This window comes from Strongylocentrotus purpuratus, unplaced genomic scaffold (assembly GCF_000002235.5).
Source record: "Strongylocentrotus purpuratus isolate Spur 01 unplaced genomic scaffold, Spur_5.0 spur5_scaffold_8, whole genome shotgun sequence".
Taxonomy (NCBI): domain Eukaryota; kingdom Metazoa; phylum Echinodermata; class Echinoidea; order Camarodonta; family Strongylocentrotidae; genus Strongylocentrotus; species Strongylocentrotus purpuratus.
The window spans coordinates 15636695-15650977 of record NW_022145614.1 but is presented as its reverse complement, the minus strand read 5'-3'; the positions used below and the strand labels follow the sequence as shown (position 1 = coordinate 15650977).

The 14283-nt window shown below is 38.7% G+C and overlaps 1 protein-coding gene across 4 annotated transcripts in view; it reads left to right on the top strand.

The window, feature by feature from the left end:
* Positions 1-14283, top strand: part of LOC578724 (thyrotropin-releasing hormone receptor) — a 92285-nt gene that overhangs the window by 26550 nt on the left and 51452 nt on the right. For 3 of the 4 annotated variants that reach the window (XM_030975236.1, XM_011684229.2, XM_011684233.2), the window contains one exon: positions 1713-1799. The gene's annotated coding sequence lies outside the window, so the exon portion shown is untranslated. The remainder of the gene's footprint in view (positions 1-1712; positions 1800-14283) is intronic. The other variant, XM_030975237.1, reaches the window with a different exon arrangement.

Sequence of the window (14283 nt, the reverse complement as noted above, 5' to 3'; positions counted from 1 at the left end):
TCCACGCACGCACGCACCAACACACGTACATCCTCCTCCGCCTCCTTCCTCTCCCCCTCCCTGTCTAATTTCTTCCTCTCTGTATCTCTCTCTCTCTCTCTCTCTCTCTTTCTCTCTCTCTCTCTTTCTCTCTCAAGCGTGCACGGACACGGGATCATAGAAATAATAAGAACTCTTAATTGCTTTATTCGTTTTTCTCTTCTTCTTCTCTCTGTGGCTTTTCGTTCCCTTTCCCCCGACAAAATCTCCGACACACGCACGCACATACACGAACACACTCCTCCGCCCCGCCCCCTTTCTCTTTTTTTTTTTCTCTCTCTCTCTCTCTTTCTCTCTCCCTCTCTCTTTCCCTTCCTGTCTTTCTTTCTCCCTGTATTTCTCTTTCTCTCTTTCTCTCCATCTGTATTACTATCTCTCTCTCTCTCTCTCTCTCTCTCTCTTTCTTGCTCAGTTCAGAGTTCAGATGCTATAATGGAGATACATCGTACATTACTTTATATTGATATAATAATTATAATAATTATGATTACATAATCGATCATTCGGCTCAGTAATAAAGCTTCTCGATGCCCTTCGATTGATATGAAACGAATTAATGTCCAGCGGCAAAACGCAAAGGCACTGTCCCAAATCCTTCGATTTATAACGTTTTCTATCAAGTGATTTCTTCTTTTTGAGATGTAATCGTAAAATCGCCATTCGGACTGACATGACGGATAACCCCATTTGATAGTTGACGCGTTGATCGAATAGTTTTCATTCCGAAGGCAAAACAGCACCATCCAAATAGGCCTGTAATTATACATTGATTTCTTAAACAAACCGGGGATATAGCCTGGGATTTATATTAATCCCCGGGGATTATGTCAAGGGTATGTGACTCCATGTTTCAATGGCACTTAAAGGATCATTGTCCCTCATCGCATGAATGTATCGCAATGTATCGATTTGTATATTACTCACGACACGTGCGGTAAGGCGTGAAAATCGTGTTTGTGTCTGTGCAGTTTTTTCTAGTGATAGACAAACATGAACATCTTTTTAATTTGTATATGTTGCATTGGGTGTTTTCATGGGCGGTACGGTAAGAGATTTCTGTTCTGATCAGCGGCGTTGACATTTCGATTCACTGCATATCGAGGGATCAGTTTACAAAAAGGTCATACTCAGAAGTCCCAAGAGTTTTTGAAAGCCTTCGAAACAAGCGAATGGCCAGTATAAACAAATATTGTGATAGTAAGGCGTCTTACTGTCGCCTAAAAAGAGAGAAATTGATGAAATTTCTATATCATATATTCAAGGAGTGAGTATTAATTTCAAAAGGGCATTTTCATTGAAATCGGAATATTATACGACATGCTCCGTGTGTGTGTGTGTTGCACTTGTTATGCAAATTTACCCCTAAATTAGATGTTTTGGGGTAAAAATGAAAGTGGTTGGTTTGTGAATACATGTATAATGAGACTTTATAAGTCATATTGGACATTTGAGGCATGGATGTTTTTTTACAAGCTGCGTCAAAGTATTTTAAATTTACGTTATGATAAGTTTTTTTCACGTTTCATCAATGTAGAAGGAGAGCGGAGGAAATTTAAAATTCATGCCGACAAATTCGTTTTTGAATAACAGCAAAATGATCTACATAATGTATGTTTGGGCCAAAACGATTTTATAGGATTTTTATTTCTTTATTTTTTTTCTCTTTTATCCAGATAGACAACTTTCACTCTTGAAGCGAGGGCTCAAGGAATTATTGAAATCAAGAAAAATAAGCTACTCAAAGAACATCGTTCCCACAGGTAATATTATTTTCACTGCTTTTTTAAATTGTTTTCAAGAGATAAAAATAGGCAGATGTCCGAAATATTGTGAACTTAGATAAATTTATAAATTTCTGGTGTATTTGATGACTTTCCAGTCTCGAGTCTGTTCAAATCCCATCTTCTCAAATATCAAAACCACCTCGCGTCTGGGGAAATATTTTATGCTTTTTGATGCAATAGTGTTGCTCGGTTGAGGAACAAATTGGATTTACTCCGTGAGCTGTACAAGACTAGGGAGAGATCGAATTCTTTTCTTTACGATTTGTCGATTTTTGCTGGTAATATCTTGGGGATTTATCTCGCACCATTTGACTTGTAAATGCCATTCGCAGCCCAGATTCAAGCTACCCCCTCCTCTTTCCTCCATTCAACTCATATCACACATTATTTACCTTCGTTTGGCTTTCAGTCCAATCTTTTTTGATGTTGTTTATTTTTTCTATTTCTTTCTCACCCGCTTCTAATGTTTTCGTGGTCTCGCTTAGAAAGATAATACATTCTGGTCAGTGGATAGCTCACTTTCACAAAAGAAAAAAAAAAAAAAACGAAGAAGAAAAAAAAAGAGATGTCAAAATTGCTTTGCCACTCCAGACCCGAATTATTACGCCAATTGCGCTCCTGAATCAAAGTCCTCGCAAGAGAATTGCGAAGGAGGGCTAAAGTGGATGTTCCCAGGCTCATATTAGGTGCCCCAGAAGGCAGAATCAATTTCTGATGAAATCCCTAGTTAGTTGGGTTTAGCTTGTCCACAGTGTACTTTGAGATTAATTGATAGGAAGAGCGAGGGTTTCGCGAATCAGAGTGGACCGGTGAATGGAAAACAATTGACCAAATGTAACGTGTTTAAAGAGAGAGAGAGGAAGAAGGGAGGGTGAGAGAGGGAGAGAGAGAGAAAGGGAGAGTGAGAGAGAGGGAGAGTGAGAGAGTGGAGGGGGTGGAGTAGAGAAAATAAAGGACCGAGGGAGACAGGGTAACAAGATTGGAGACATAGCGATACACAAAGAGAAAGAGTGAGAGACGTGTTGGAAAATTTTCAGAGAGACGGGAGGGGTTAAGTGGAAGACATAATTTTAAAATCAATTATTAAAGTGGGCGTTTAAATATACATCATTATTAATTCCTTTCTCCACGATTTACTAGGAATTATGTTAAAACGATACTGTTTATATATATATATATATATATATATATATATATATACAGTATATATAATATACATATATATTTTATATCAATTAGATATATTGTGTTCCATTGAGTGAGTATATTGTGTTGTATTTCCAGGTTTTACAATTCTGAAGATAAAGAAAACCTGCCCGAGTCAGGGAAATAGCTGAATAAGCTGGAATTATATAAACGTATGCTTTGATAAATTAAAAAAGGGTAGTGAATTTCATTCTGACCTTTTTCAAAATGAAAATAATGCCTAAGAGACTTTAAATTTAATTTCCCACTTTTTTACTAAATAATGAACGATGATTTGTTCCTTTTGAAAAGATATACTGTTTACAATACGATTTTGAAAATAGAAAAGAAATAAAGTTCAGGTGGCAAGAGAAAGAAAGAGCGAAGGAGAAATAAATAGAACACGTGAGAGATAGAAAGGAAAAAAATGGGAGAGATACAGAGAGAGAGGGGGAGGGGGGCTGAAAAATACAACCACGTGATGAAGGAAAGAGAAGATAAACGAGAGGAATATAAAGAAGTCAGGGAAAGTAGGCCGACAAGGGGATGCCATTTTATTTTACGCCTCTGGGAACATTTACAATAGTACATATATTCATATAACGACCTCACAAATACATAAATGCAATTTCTCGAGCTCAGATTTGGTGATTTTCTTCAGATAAGCCGTATGAAACGAAACTACCCGGCCATGTGGCATCATACAGTTTCAATGTCGAATCCCTTACTTATCATATACATGTGCATTATAAATAATTCAATATTCCTCTGGAAGGACGAGGGTCCTGTGGGTTCGTTGGACTTTTAACTGCGTTCTTTCTTGTTGATATCTATACAGTATGAATGTAAAATTTTCTACTCCGTTCTAGTGCGATAAAAATCAAAAAAGTTCGGGTTTGAAATATCGTGGATGTGACCGTACAGGAGGATAATTTTTATCTCTGTGAGTGACGGGATATGATCCTTTTTTTTCAATTTTAAATAAATATTATTATTATTTAGGGTGGCTTGCGAAAACTAAACTTCAATTTCTAAAGTAGAGAAGAGAATGGGAAGGGGCGCCGTGCAAAATGAGAAACTGAATTATACGACAATGTACGAAATTGAAAGGTAACTTAAAGATAAAGTTAAATTTTGGCATAAACATCCGTCCCGATTTGTATGATGTTACATGCCGCATTTAGAATATTAAGCCTTTTTTAAGGCATTTGAAGAGCCATGCATTTTAGGGAACATTTTTTATCTGATGTTCTTCCACACTTGCACAATACAATGATAACGCTCACAAATTATTTTGTTCACCTCTTCCCAGAACTCAACCTTCTCTTTAAGACTTATTTTAAAAAATTGGACTGTCATACTATACAAACTGAGTTGGCTTTCTTGTCCTTTTCCTTCATTTTAACATTCCCTCTGCCAGGGTCGTATTGCATTTTGAATTGGAAAGTTGATTAAAACATGGGAACATGCGTTGACAGAAGGACACGTTGGGGGATCGCGGTCATAAAGTTTGATTAAAAATATGAAGGACCAAAAAAAAATCTACGTGTAGATTTGAAGGTATTACCTGTAAATGAACTCTATCCCCTTGAAACCCACAGCGATGAAACATTTCTTCTTTTATTTTACTTAGATGTATCTTCATTATACTGTACTTTGACAGCGCAATTTGGGTGAGGCGTTTGCAAACGTTTCCAATTTTACTTGTAGCCATTCTCAATGACGTAACGAAAATTTGGCGTGTTTTTCATTCGCTTTTAATCGCACGAATGGAAGGAAAACCTAGAATAAACTAACAACGACACCCCCACCCCTGAAACGTCGTACCGTTCGGACGAATACTGGGGTAGTTAATTTTGTATCAATAAATGGTACATTATCCCAGCTTTGTACCAGACGAAACCGTAAATCAAAGTGTTTTTTTTCTGCCCTCGAACGTTCATCAAAGACGCCATGTTGCCCCCATGCGGCAAACGGGTTAATCCCAAGATATGAAGATTGATATCCTTCCGCCTCTCACTGTCACGTGTGATGCCACCCGAGTGCATCATCTAATATCCAAGTTTAGACAGAATTGCTTCGATATTGCTTATTAGATAACCAATTGTTAGCTAAATCCGTTAGCACGTAAAAATAACATCGTACACGTTTATAAGTATACAAATAATACACAGCAGTGAGGGCATTAGTAAGAATTACCCACACAAGGTACATGTACCTTTGGAACAGTCTAACACGCCCGAGGCGATAGCCGAGGGTGTTTGGACTGTTTTGAAGGTACCGAGTGGGGGTAATTTAACTAATGCCCGAACAAAATGATGTGTATTATTTGTTTTATAAGATTATGTTTTATTTGTTTCATAAAATGATGTTTTATAACATGGGTTAACTAATGACCGATCATTATCAAAATTACGTGCAAAACTATATTATTGGTGCGTCTTTTCTGAGTGCGGAGACATTATCCAAATGTTTCAACAGCCTCGGTGACTGCCTGACCATTCTTTTCTTAATTAAATCCTTTCTGTACTAGTTTGGCCAGAAGGGATTAGAGCTCCCTGTATGGTCACTGGCAGGTGGTTATCTCATCAAATCAGCTCTCAATTAACATTAGAAAAAGGGCATCAAATGGGGGATCAAAGGGTATCGCTTAGGCATTGTCGGCTGTATAGAGGGCGCAAGTAGCTATAAGTAGTGCAGTGGGGCTTTAAATGTGCGGGGGAGCAGAAGGTGAATCTTACATCTCAGTGCAAGAAAAGAATCTTTCGAGGACAGATACTTATAACAACTTAATGTTTAAATTCATTTTTCTAGACACCCTTTAGACAAAATGGATCTTTTCCTCTCTAAGAAGTGGAAATGGCTTTTGATTTGCAGTGGCATTACTTTTAAATGGGTAGAGTAATGTATTCTTCTTGTTGCATCGCAGGTAGATACAGTAGTTAGAATTCGCCTATTCTATAAACATGTAAAATTACATTGTCTTGCTGTCATGTTAAGGAAAAACATACTAGTAAATTTCCACAAGATATCAAGCAGCCCAAGCCTAATTATTAGTCTAAGAGACATGATACAGTTCTTATCTTACAGCCTATGTAAGTTTTTGTTTGCCGTGTGACTCCTTTAGATCTAATTGTCCGAGGCGGAACTCATCTTTTGTAAGTGACCATCAGAAGAAAGTGGTTGCCATGGGGACCACATGCGAAATTATGTACTAGGAAGAGAAAGAGACATATCACGAGGAGGAAGATGTCCTAAAGGTTGAAAGGGTAGAGGGGAAGGAGACGGTACCCTTAGGGAGAAAGAAGAGAAGAGTTATAACACGGATTTAATACCTTTTTTCGCGCCACCCATAAACGGAAAGGTCTTCTTAATTCGTGTAAGTGTAAACCTTTATATGCAACCCTTTCGCAGTGCTTGGAGACATGTCGGAAGTGAAGGGCTTGCGGAAGGTTCCTCCACCGTGTCCTCTACCACGTTTTTTACCAAACGAATTGACGCCTAAACATGGGTAATATTGCCCTTGGACACTTCATTCTGTAGGATGTTAAAATACCCACTCCCTTTTCCACTTTTCAATCCATCCTGACATGATCACCAACTATTTTAGAAAAATCGACCCAATACCCCCACAATTCTTGTTCCGATTACATAACGTGTCATTGTCACGTTCCCCCGGTGGGGTCACTCAATGCGGCGACATAGGGACCGCATGGCCGTTACCAAAATCGCGGAAAAGGGGTCAATTTCAAGAAATGTCCGCGGACAAAATATTCCTCGAAATATAGAAAATAGGGGTGCACAGGTGTCCTCGAAATTGATAAATAGGGGTCAGGAAAAGGGAAAAGAGAAATAATGGAAGAAAAAAAAAGGGGTATGCAATATTGTCCTTGAGATATGGTAAAATAGGGGTAAATTTGCGAAAGTGTCCTTACTATCTTATAAATAGGGGTATTCCGAAGTACGATTTTGTCCTTGTTTTGACATAAAAAAGGGGGTTAAAATTTACGAAATGTCCTTGAAATTGACCGCTAAAGGGGGTTATTTGCATTTGTGGTAACGGTCATACGTGTCACCCTCTGAGGGGAGTGACCCCACCGGGCACGTTCCCACATTTCAATAGGTGGCGCACACGGCTATTGACATTGCCTTAGGTTGATCTTTCGAAAGTAGTGGCGATCGTGATGATTGTTTCTTTCGATGGAATTTAACCCCCAAAACGATCACAAAGACTTTCAAGAAAACTGCTTAAAGGTAAAAACCAGTTTTGGAAATACCCCCCCCCCCCCCCTCCCTCTCAAAAAACGAAATGGAAGCTCTTATTACCAATCGTGTGAAGGAATATCTATTGACTAATACAAGATTATACAAATTTTGCCAAGAAACCGCCTACTAATTGATATATTTGGTAAATTATTATACCTAATTAGACCTGATATAATATCGTGCACGTGTCGCGTAGTCCCATATACATCTTTCTGTGTACAGTGTTTGTAACTTTACCAAGACTGAGCCAAATTTCTTATCGTTTTGATGATTCCAGAACCTTGCACAGTACACACCAATACTTATATGCTAGATGATCAACCTTTTCTGATCGATTCCACAACGTTTCTTTCACAATGCAATCGCAAGACCATAACTGGTCTTTATCTTTACGGGCAATTTAAATACCCCCATTGTATTGAATCAAGAAATCACGTTCGAATTATGCAATATGGTGACGCATGCCGCTAATTGAAAATGCCTTAATTGAGTTAATTTGTCTAAGTCATTGTGATCATGTCTGGGTTTGTTCGATGAAGTGAGAGAAATGCGTTTGCAGGTAGGTGCGAGCTGACAACACATCCTTCATCAGATTTGCATGCCTTAATGAGTCAGAAGAATGTTCAATGTTTTCTTTGGTTGTACAGCACGGGAAAGTCATTAATAACTGGTACCCATCTGACACAGGGGTTGAGAGTGGCAAATGCAGATTAATGTCTTGCAAAGGAAATTAGTGTTGCGGCGGGACTCGAACTGCGAATAATGTGATCCAATGTAATGGGGGCTTCTTATATAGCGCACTTGTCCGTCACATCGTGACGCTCGATCCTGGCGCTCCAACAGTATTACCCCGGTCTTAGCTGGCAGCCACTTATGTAGCGCTCTGGCATACCTACTTGATTTCTCACAAACATTGAATGATCTGCAGCATTCTGCTACGAAAACCTAGACCACATTGCCCATCCTTCCATGGGATATCCATTACAATCACGATTTTCCGTAGAAGCTTGTCTCCACCTTTCATGAGTTCTCCCCTTTTGGGAGTAGCACAGTTTTAGATGCCGTGGGACACCCAATGAGACATGGGTCTCTTAATTAGTCACGTCGCGTTGTCTTCGTCCGGCTGATAGAGATTTGGGTTCTCCCTAGCTGACAAGAACCCATCAGTCATGGGAATTAGGTTAGGTCGATATATCTCTCCTTCTTTTTTATATTCAATCCAAAGGGTGCGTACGGCAACGAGGTTGACCCCATTTCTAGTTCTCATAATATTATTATCCATAGGTAGCAGCGATGATCAAAGAAAATTCCCCTATTTTTGTGGAATCAGTGTAAGGAGGGAAGAAAATCTACAACGTTATAAGAAAACGAAGACAAAAGTAAGATATTCAAATAATAAAGTTTGAATTTAAACCGAAAGAAAAAGAAGGAGGAACATACATTGTTTTCAGCCTTTTGTTGTTGTTGCTGCTTGACGATTTTAATTCACAAGGGACTCCGGAAGAGGGCGTCGGAAAGACGAATAGATCAAAGGTGGTTCACACTAAAACTAGGTCTAGTAATAGCAAGATGCATAAAAGGAGAATGGCAAGTTTGAATGATCGACCGAATTTGCTCCTCAACGCGAGCTCACGTACAAACTCTTCAAACTGGAGAATGGCCAGTGGGCACAAAGAATCCACTCAACCTTGCGAAATGTAAGGTTATATGCAAAGTCACTACTACGAAACCTTTCGAACTTGAGGTTTGGAGAAATTAGTACAGATTTCTACTCCTTATTCTCCTCTTGACTTCATAAAAGCAAACCCTCTAACATAATTCCGTGAAAAGGAATCGCCTTTGGGTTTCCATCGAGCTGAGGGAAGTGAAATCCTCTCAGAAGAACAGAACACAAAACAACGTTCTGTGCACTGATTCCGGAATTATGTCGGGAAAAGCACCGGAAAGCTTTTGCATTGTTGACGCACTTTCTCGGTTTCTAGTCGTCATTTTCATGATTTTCCATGATTTTCCATGATTTGGGCGAAAATTGGTTGTGGAGCTTTTCTTGTAGTGGTTTTATTATCTCTCACAAAGCACACATACTCTCGCGATATAGCATTAATGCAGCTTGGAGACAAAAACAAAGTCCCCGAGAGCGAGTGAAGGTCAAAGACGAAGGCTTTAAGGACAATTCCCTGGGGGTGTCTTTATTCTTCCTCGTTGTCTTATATGACGGAACACCCCTAATAGATTTTCATATCCATGCCTTATTGGATAAAATGTAAGGAAACCGCAATTTCATTTGGCGCCATCTTACCGTATCACTCTTGTTGAAGTCGACCGCCTTTTTGTACGACAAACATGATTTTTGTCTGACGACGTATGATTGAATCGGAAAAATACTGTCGGGATATTTCTTGGTTGGATAGTGCTCAGACTGGGAACAGTTGTAGGTCTTTAAAGTCAGAACATTCATAGATAGCCTGACCGTAACTTTTATGTTATGATCCGCTTGATTTGGTTTTGATACATATTAGAATATTCAATCATAACGATACATTGGAATTTTGGTTAACATGTATATGTTGTTTCTTTGATTATTGAAATATATTCTTGAAGTTAAATTACTGTCTAGTCCTGAAATTGGGCGTCTTTGCACATGCTTCAAGTGTCTCTGCTGTGAAACGAAGCATCAAAATGCAACAGCTAGTCCATCTTCTACCGTTTAACATTTATTCTTTTGTCTATGAATGCTTTTGGGTGGTTAAATACTGCGTATCTTGGCAGTAAGGTCCTTTGTTTATAGAGCTGGTAGAGTTTCCAGTGATGTCAAGATATATTCCACGTCAGGAGTGAGCATCAGTCGATCAATCCCTTACCGACTTTCAATGTCATTTCCCCCGCGGATATATCCTGGGGTATATTAATGTGAAGAACTTAGGATGGTTTCTTCTAAAAGGTCATTACATCCAAACCGTTTTGCACAAATAAACCAACGATACGAACCAAGATCACAACATATACACTGAAGACTCCGTTTTGTTTTTCCAGGTTGACACATAAGTGCGGATTCCTAGGGATGTGGTGTAGGCGCATTTGATAAAAAAACAAAACCACCGTCTTTTGGTGAAATCGTATAGAGAATTGGAAAGCAATCCTCTATACTTCTCCTTCGAGATTATCTCCCCCCCCCCCTCTCTCTCTCTCTCTCTCTCTCCCTACCATCCTCTCATCTCTGGCTCCCCATGACTTGTTTAATGTGACGTTTCCCCAGGTCTGGAATCATTGACGGGGTATGGAGATTTGTGTTGACTGCGAAATCTTAATGTTATTGATTTTCAAGCTGCGGTATTAAGACACCTCGAACAACCTCTTTTTCTAATTTAAATTCATAGGGAAGGTAGACCATAACCCAAGCCAAACTAAAGATAGAGAGAGTGGATGTGAGATAGAGAGAGACAAAAAGATATAGATATATATAGATAGATATTTAGAGACGGATGAAGACGGCGAGAAAGTGTGAGGCAGAGATGAGAGAGATGTGGAGATTCAACAAAGATACAAAAATATACAAGGATATTCTGTCGATGTATAGATAACGCAAGGGAGAGAGAACGAGAGAGAGAGAGAGAGAGAATGGGAGAGAAGGGGATGGGGAGAGAGCGAGTGTGATGGGAGGGAGGGAACGAAAGAATGAGCTATTCATTTTCAACGTAAACACTCGATTATCTCAAGAGCTCGTAGCGTGATGACTAAATGTTTTCCTCCATCTCAGAAGATCGGGAAATCTTCTTGACAACATAGGATCAAAGGATATGAAAAAGAAATGTCCTTGACGAACATTTCCTAATACCACTTCTCAATGTCATCTTCAGTAGACAGTAAACAGACAGACCGACGCATTTATTGAGATGTCAATCGTATGAGTTAAAGTCGTTATTGGTAAAGTCCTCGAACTGACAAGGCTGTCATAACTTTCTGATAACATAACGTGGTAGATGTGCAATCCCTCGTTCGCATTTTCCATATCCCGAACTCAACCCCCTCACACGCGCGGCTTATCCACCACTCTGGTCAAATGCGTTGCTTTACTTAGTAAAACTGTCCCTTTTCTCTTTCTGAAATTAAAAAGAAACCTTTGCATCTCATTCTTGTTTACGTTACAGTGCTCTTAAATCTATTTGTGAGTTGGTCGTTATTGCCTTTTTGGAATGATAATGATGATTTTTTAAATATGTATGATGAAAATTTACCCAGCGTGTAAATAACACCAATAATTAAATTCATTTATATGTTTTAAACGGTTTTACTTCCTTGCTATGTCATCATGGGGGAATTAACTTGAAGATTGCTCGATGCCGGTTGCCAGAATTAAAGGAACTGAAAGCGGTACCAAGATGAAAAATGTTATAATCTGTCTTAATTTAAGTGTATTTTAATGATTTGCTGTTAGACAACATAGGATTGCATAGTGTGCATTGTGTGAACACCTCGAATCATCCCTCTGTCGCTGGACCACGTATTTTAGTTTTTGTTTTTAGTCAATTATGATTTAATCGTACCCTGTCTTAATGGAGCTCATTGTCTCTGAAGACCATTTGATTAGAAGCTTTGCCAAAAGGCCTTTCTTGTTCCCCTCTCTAGGGCCCCGTTGCATAAAACTTACCATTGATGGTAACTGTGCCATCAATGGCAACTACCCTTGTAACCGGGCCCAACATCCAATCAAAATCAAGATTTCCATTGTAGTTACCATCAATGGTAAGTTTTGTGCAATGAGGCCCTGGTGTATATTTATTGAATACGCAGGTATTACATAGACTTCTATTTGAACGTTCCCATTTAATAGGGGTGAATACTATTTTACTATTTGATAACAGAGGATAATTAAATGATCGGAAGGGGTCAATATTTAAACGATAAATACATAAGTGGGACATGATTTATTTGTTAACGGTCTAAGACAAAGACAGAGAAATAAAATAAATATCGGCAGCCGGTTGATTTTGGTTGGAAATGTGTTATAGCGTGATAATGAGTCAAGAAACAGAAGGAACTCTAGTTGTCTCATCATGTTAAGATTTGACGTGTTACGTAATGAATGTGTTTTTCAGCAATGTTTCTCTCTCTCTCTGTCTCTCTCTCTTTTTTTGAGGGGGGGGGGGGTGTTCTGTATAGTAGAACAATACATATCAGGAGCTCGAAAATACTCGATAGCTTGTATTTCACGTGTGAATTGGGCGATCTCTTCCTCAACAAGTTCATGTATTATTTATTATTCTCTCTTCACCCCGTCTGAGGATCCATGGGATGACCCTGCAATGCTTTCAACGGCAACATACTTAAACCTTCTTTGGTATAGACGTGCGTCAGGCAAAACAAATGTTATTAATGGATACAACATGTATCAGCAAACAACGACCTCTCATTCATGTGAATATTTTTTGAAGTTTCGTGCGACATTTTAATCGTTATCGAAAGCCATTAGCATGTGATACAATATCATGATGTGCATGTGACATCGCTCACCATTATTTAAATAGACAGAGATTCTTCCGCGTACGTGCCGTTTTGAAAGGCCGGCTCGTTAGTCGTCTTTAGATATTGGTTCAATCAAGTCGCCCTTCAGGAAATACAGTCAGGTAATGGTTACTCCCCCAGAACCCATTCACCTCCTTTGTAGTATGTCATTTATCAATTTGCTAAAATCGATATATATTTTGTTTTGATTTCATTTATAGGTGAACTATGATAATGAGAAAATGAAGATTTTGAATCAGGTTTCATGCTCCCCTCCCCCTTACTTCCGTCCTCCGCCTTCATGATTTGAAGAAATATATTAAATGAGAATTAACCTTTCGACTATGAAGCATTAGTATGATATAGAGAGTAAAGCAACGTTTCATTTGAGATTTTTTTAAAAAGCATTGATGTAGGCCAAATAATATCGCCTTGCATATAAAAAATAGACCCTACTTCGTCATATTTACGCCGTCGTCTGCAGCTATTAAGAAAGCTGCCATTTTGTCGACATTTCCCTTCAAAACTTCAGGATTGTGACGTATCGCACGGAGAACTGATGTAGCGCGGCGCGCGCGTTATATGCATTACACGAAGACGTTTAAATGTATACTAACATGGTGTACTGCCAAGTGTTTGCATGGTTGTAATAAATGTTCCTCGGAAACCAAAGGGAAATTGTTTCATCGGTTTCCAGACCCACACAATAATGAAATATTCAAGATATGGGTAGCAGCTCTGAAGGTGGACAGACTTCTGGACAAAAAGTACGATAGGAAAAATGATGTGATCTGTAGTAATCATTTTACCCAATAGCGGTCGACTCCATGCGATACGTCACAGAACGGGCCGTGTGCAAAAACAATGGCGACGTTCTAAAAATTCTCAGAGCCGCGAAAGACGAAAGATTCTGAAGAAGAGTGACGTCCTCCTTTTCATCAAATGTACGATGTCTTATATTTTTCAAATAATGTTTTTTCAATGGCCTACAAACTGAAATTAACATGTAGTTTGAGGTAATTCCCCTTCGATGTTTTGCTCTATCCACACACCTCTTTTTAATGGCAAGGTGAAAGATGTCAGTTAATTATACCCACTGTGATTCAAGATTAAAATTCATCACCTAGCAACATAGCCGGCATTGACGTTCTTTTTCGAGATCCCCTGGGAATTATCAATGTCACTCGTGAGCTTTATTGCTACGAGTGTCTTCTCATGCGTTGATCGGACTTGACTAATGAGCTAGTTAGGAGGAAATGCGCTTGAAAATGTTTCGTGTAATTACAGACGGCACAGAGCCATTTAAGCTTCTTGGCGCAATTAACTACTTTTTGTTATAAATACAAGTATAAAAAACAAAAACAAAAATGTTGGTCATTTTTTATTTCTGTATATTAAAATCAAATTTCGGACATTATTTTATTATGAAAATTATTTTGAAGACATTGCCATTAGAAAATTATTCTTTTTGTTTTATCCTATTTTATTCTTCCAATTTGTTACCATT